A 6000-nucleotide genomic window follows, 5' to 3' on the forward strand; every position below is an offset into this window, starting at 1 on the left:
TAAAAGGAACTCTTATTATTGAGCAATTTCTATATCATTTTATTTTCAGAAGTAGTCAAAGATTGGCTTCTTCAGACCGACACACCCATACCCACTAACTCACCTAACTGCCTGGGAGAATAGAGAACCAAATAATTTCCCAAACCACACACCCTCAACCATAACCCAAATATCTCTCATAGAACACAGAATATGGGAAACAAATTCAATTGATACAACTCAAAGACTTCATAGCTCCATCATCCCTAATTTCCTCATACAAATAGATATTATATGGGGTACTAGAAGCAATCAAACCATGAAGTCCCATAAACATACACACCCATGAATCCCAGACTCTGGAGATGATCTAGTTGTCCAAGTGGACCCTCTGAGAACCAGTGTCACCAAAGGTGCAGTTATACCAGAAAAGAAAAAAGTCTATCTCTATTTCCCCAGAACCTTTACTGATACATTACCCTGTTCCTTCACCTTGCTCTGGAGACCTCCTTCTTCCTATCAACCCCAATAAAAAAGACAACGATCTCAAGGCTATTGTGATATTCATTTCTTCTGCATTTCAAAGAATTTTCTTGTTTTTATTTTTTTAAGAGACTATAAAAATCTAAACACAATACTCATATTCCCTTGACAAACCAACTATAGATCTTTTTTAAACTTTGGGGAGGATGGGGTGGAGTAGTGGGGTATGATCTGGTATTCATTTCAAGGGGCTGAACTTCATGTTCTACTTTGGAAAGCAGCACATGAGAGTCATTGTTTAACATCATTACTTTCAGGCCACAAAAATGTCTATAAAAGAAACCGTATGGGTAGTTTATATGTGTCAATTGTGCCCAAACCCAGAAAGCTCTGGAACATCAAAAGATAGAATTGGACTTTATCATTGAAAGACTTGGAGATAATACAGATACCTAAAAGTGTAAGGGCTCAGTTTGTCCAAACAGGAATCTGGGTAAGGGAACAGCAATTGGAATTGATACAGGCAAATCCTGTAAGAGAACAAACACTAGACAAGAATATTAATGTTACTGTTACAATATTGCTGAATGCTCCTGTTGACTACCTCTTTCTACTTCCAGTCTCTTGGCTCCCATGTGCCCCAGAAGAGGTATCCCTCTCTATTTGAAATCATAATTAGTTTGTAAACTAATCAACAAAATCTCAAAAAATGTGCTGACCAAAAAATATCAATTAAAAATTTTTAGTATTTTTGGTTCACTTTTTTAAAAAATTGATTTCTAGTAGTACATATGTAGAGATGCAAGGGACCTCAAAGCTAATGTAACAAAGATGCTTCCTTTGTTGCTGGACTCAGGGGGAATCAAGAGGATTATTAGCATTTCAGATCAAATGGGAAGATTGGTTTGTGAAAAAAAAAAGTGGGGAGAGAAGAGAGCCCAACTATACAACTACAAAATTCAATCTGCTCACAGCAGATTTTGTTATTGTCTTCTCATCCTTTCAGTAAGGATCCCTGTAGCTTATTCTTGAAGACTTTGAAAGCTACAACTAGGTGGTGCAATGGCTAGAGCCCTGGAGTCAAGAAGATCCAATTTCAAATATAGTCTCTCACACCCGCTGTGTGATCCTGAGCAAGTCATTTAACTTCTGTTTGCCTCAGTCTCATTGTAAAATGAGCATAATAACAGCACTTACTTCCCAATATGAGGATCAAATAAGATAATAATTGTAAAACAGTTAGCACAATGCTAGACTGTAATGTTTGGTAAGAGCTTTATAAATGCTAGATATTATTGGAGATGAAAAAAATGAGCATACAGACCAAGAATTATCTAAATCTTCTCACTTGGCTATTTTCAACAATAACAATGGAAACAATTTTCAACAATAACAATAACAAAATACAATCTGAGGTTTTATCCAAGCATTTGGTTTCCACTCCTCTTGCAGAAATCTCAAAAAAAAAAAATCCTTCAATGTCTTCTAAACTCTATTGCCTCCATCATCTACCTCCTCTTGCCTGGTCTGGCTATTTTTTTTTCGTTCTTTATCACCTTCAATGTTCTTTGTACTTCTTTGTGGAAAACACTGAAGACGGTCATGGTAGATCCCAAATGTGCTGCCTTCTCTGTCATTGATGGAGAAAAAAATTTGCTCTAGAAATATCTTGACAAATCTTTTCCATTTTTCATATGTTTGCTATTATTGTTTATATTGTTACTGTTATAACAATGTCTTACTAAATTTAGGGACTCGTTCAAAGTTTATATAATTGTCTTCACATCCTTTATATCCAAATGGGTGTTGTCATAGATCCTAGTTGCCAGAGGGTAATGACTGTAACAATAGCTGACATTTCTATAAGGGCATTAAGGTTTGCAAAACATTTTACATGTATTACTTCATTTGAGCCTCAGAAGAGGTCACAGCTATGATGTAGGCAAGAAAAATGATTATCTCCATTTTAGAGATTATGAAACTGAAAATCAGAGAGCCGAAGTGACCTCATAGACACAAAGCTATCAAGTATCAGAGACATTGTTTGAACCCAAGTCTTCCTAATCTAAGTCTATCATCATTCTATCAGGTACTGTATAATGCCTGAGTGCTTCTGTCTCTCTGTTTCTCTCTGTCTCTGTCTCTCTCTGTCTCTTTGACTCTATCTCTGTTTAGCTTTTTGTCTTTCTCTGTCTTTGTTTGTCTGTCTGTCTCTCTGTCCTTCCTGCCTTCTTTCCTTCCTTTCTTCCTTCTTTCCTTCCTTTCTTCTTTCTTTCCTTCCTCCCCCCTTTTCTCTCTCTCTCTCTCTCCTCTCTCTCTCTCTTCTCTCTTTCTCTTCTCTCTCTCTCTCTCTCTCTCTCTCTCTCTCTCTCTCTTCTCTCTCTCTCTCTTCTCTCTCTCTCTCTCTCTCTCTCTCTCTCTCTCTCTCTGTCTTGTCTCTGTCTTTCAATCACTTTGTCTCTGTCTCTATTTGTCCCTCTCTTTCTTCTTCCTCTCTCTCCTTCCCCCCTCCTTCTGTCTGTCTCTCTTTGTCTTTGTGTCTGTTTCTGTGTCTCTGTCTCTGTCTCAGTCTCTCTCTGTGTGTCTCTCTGTGTCTGTCTGTCTCTCTGTGTCTCTGTCTTTCTCTCACTCACTCACTGTTCTCCTGTCTCTCATGGAATTTTTGTTTTATTATTTTATGGCAAATATTTGACTATACTACAAGTTGAATCCATTTTTAGACTATTCTGAATATCTAACCACAAAGTTCTTTTTATATGCTTGGTGGAGGGTAGGCTACAAGACATGACCAATAAGGAATCTGAAAGAAAAAAAAATAAGAAAAATATGTGTTTAGGGAAATATAGGACAGAGAGAGAATATGGTAGTTGATTGACAAGGATGAGGAAAGATCTGTGGATAGCCAGTGTGTTCCACTGGTGCTCTCACAATTTCTAAAGAAATTGAGAATAAGCTCCGTTATAGTATATGAACTCCTGTGATGAACGTAGGGAAAGATAGATATAAGAACCCTATAGTAGCTAGGTCTGGATCTGTAATATGAGAGGAAAAGAACCAAAACAGTGAAATCATATACCCATTGGGCAATATGAATAAGCTTCTCCCACAAATGAAATCTTAGTGTTTTTTTTTTATATCAGTGTTTTTTCTGTGATGTTTTAAAGCTGTGAACCAAAGAACACTCCAGTCATTGAAGAACTGAAGATGGGAATGCAAAGGGCAATGGAGAGGCCTCCCAATATCTATATGCCTGAGAATAGGGAACAGCAGAATCAGACTAGCTAAACTGATTAAGGAAGAAGAGTCTTGCTAACCATATAGGGTCTAGAAAATGGCAGTTTATTCATACAAGCTTAAGTCATCCAATTCTTTTAATTATTATTGTAAAATATTTTTAATCCATTTCTTCCTTTCCAATCTCACTGCCACTGCCTTATACCTGGATTACTACAGTGGTCCTCCACCTGTCTCCTTTCCAATGCAATCTAGTCTCCTAATTAGCCTTCCTAAAATATTGCTTTTAACACATCACTTACCTGATCAAAAAAACTTCAGAAATTCCCCAGTGCCTAATGGATAGAGTCTAACCTTCTACCCTGGCATTCAAAGCCTTCCACCATCAGACCCTAACATACCTTCCAATATGATTGTCCAATACATCCATAGTGGAACTTTTTACTTAAGCCAGACTGGTTATTCATTGCTCCTAAATGATGCCATCTTTTTTCTCTTCTCTTAATGTCTTTGTTTATGCTTAGAATGACTTCCACCTACCTAAATCTTGAGTTCAAGTTTTCCTTCCTCCCCCTCTTCCACTCACAATGATTTCTCCCTCTTCTGGACTCCTCTGGAAGTTATTATCTACATTGCTTATGTACCAAAGAACAAGTCTTCTGCTAGTCTTTGTGTCATTATTTTGTATCCTTATTTATCTTTTCATATGTTAATTGTCTATTCTTTAGTTAAAAGACGGTAAGTTACATAATGGGATGGATGTTTGCACAAGACTTCTTTGTATCAACGTTATCTTTACTATAATGTATTGCACATAAAAAATGCTCCAAAAATAATTGCTAATCGGCTGATCCAGTTGATAAATTAATGAACAGTTTAACTTGAAAATCACAGATAGTTATCCCATTACCACTTTCAAGGAGAACACTACAATAAACTGGAAAGGGCACTGGATTTGGAAGATGGGAGCCTGAGTCCAAATCCTGATTATCTACTTAGGATCTTAGTTAAGCTATTGCTGGTTCTCAGTTTCCCAATATGTAAAATAGAATCTGTATGTATAAGTAAATAAACAAACAAACAAACAAACCTGATCCTCTTCATCCCTAGTCCTCTGATAATTTCAGTAACAATAATATTCCTTCAGTTATATCTCTTGGGGACCAATAATACAGTTGTGGCTGACTTGATTCATTTCCTTACAAGCAGATAGAACTTAAGTCTTGAGAAAGTAACTTTGTGCTTATTGGGTGTGACTCTAGAGAGAGAATCATTTTCTACCCCATTTGTGGGAGGTTTATTTCTAGTGAAGCAGCCTAATAATGTGCTTCTTTATGCCCACTGCTCTCACATCTTGGCTCTTATGGTTTCCTCTTCCTTAGAAGAAATGTATCCTCTCCTCACTTCACATGAATATATTCTGTTCTAAATTTCCTTTATATTCTATCCTCTGAGATCATATTCAATGACAAAAAACAGCAAAAATATCCCAAAAGAAGCTCTTAAGAAAATATCATTGCTCTACTTACTTCCACTTGCATAGAATCATAAAGTTAGAACTAGAACAGATCTTAGAAGTCATCAAATATAGGATCCTAATTTGAGGAACCACAGGGGGAGAACTAATTTTCTTAATGTTCCCACAGGTTATAAGAGACAAAGCCAGAGCTCCACTTAAGGCCCTCTGATTTCAGAACCCATGTTCTTTCCTCTGCACTTCACTTCCATTTTCTTTGTTTTCTTAAATAACATATGAGAGGAAGCATAGTACAATGGAGAGAGAACTGGCAAATGAATCTGCAGACATCACTTATAATCTCATATATCTAAAGAAGGAGATGTATTCAATGATCTGTAACTTCCCTTCCATCTCTTAGATTTAGTGAATAGAATTATCTAGTTCTCCCTTCTCTCTGTAAATCACTGAAAGATTTGGATCCTTATGGGACCATTAGAATCTCAGTTCTAAATCACCTCACAAACTACTTACCTAATCTATTATTGACCAAGAATCCCCCATATGATATTTCTGAAAGTATCTTCCATTTTCTACTCATAGACCTCCAGTGAAGGGAAAATCCAATACTTTTCTCAAGAAGCCCTTTCCACTTCTGAACAGCTATAACTATTAGGAACTTTTCCTTTACATCAAGGTGATTGTTAACCATTCTAAAATTCTATGAGTCATAAAACTAACAAGCCCAAGGATGTCCTAACAATTCTAGGAAGATTACCCAAACTCTCTGGTACTGGATAGATCACTGTCCGCTTTTCTATCATCCTCCCTCTTCCCAAAAAAGTTAA

At 36.7% G+C, this 6000-nt stretch overlaps 1 long non-coding RNA gene across 2 annotated transcripts in view; it reads right to left on the minus strand.

The window, feature by feature from the left end:
• LOC127540067 (uncharacterized) overlaps positions 1-5796 on the minus strand; it is a 207159-nt gene extending 201363 nt beyond the window's left edge. For both annotated transcript variants that reach the window (XR_007948093.1, XR_007948092.1), the window contains exon 1: positions 5687-5796. This is a non-coding gene — a long non-coding RNA (uncharacterized LOC127540067). The remainder of the gene's footprint in view (positions 1-5686) is intronic.
• Positions 5797-6000: the final 204 nt, after the last annotated feature.

Source organism: Antechinus flavipes, chromosome 6 (genome assembly GCF_016432865.1).
Source record: "Antechinus flavipes isolate AdamAnt ecotype Samford, QLD, Australia chromosome 6, AdamAnt_v2, whole genome shotgun sequence".
Classification (NCBI taxonomy): domain Eukaryota; kingdom Metazoa; phylum Chordata; class Mammalia; order Dasyuromorphia; family Dasyuridae; genus Antechinus; species Antechinus flavipes.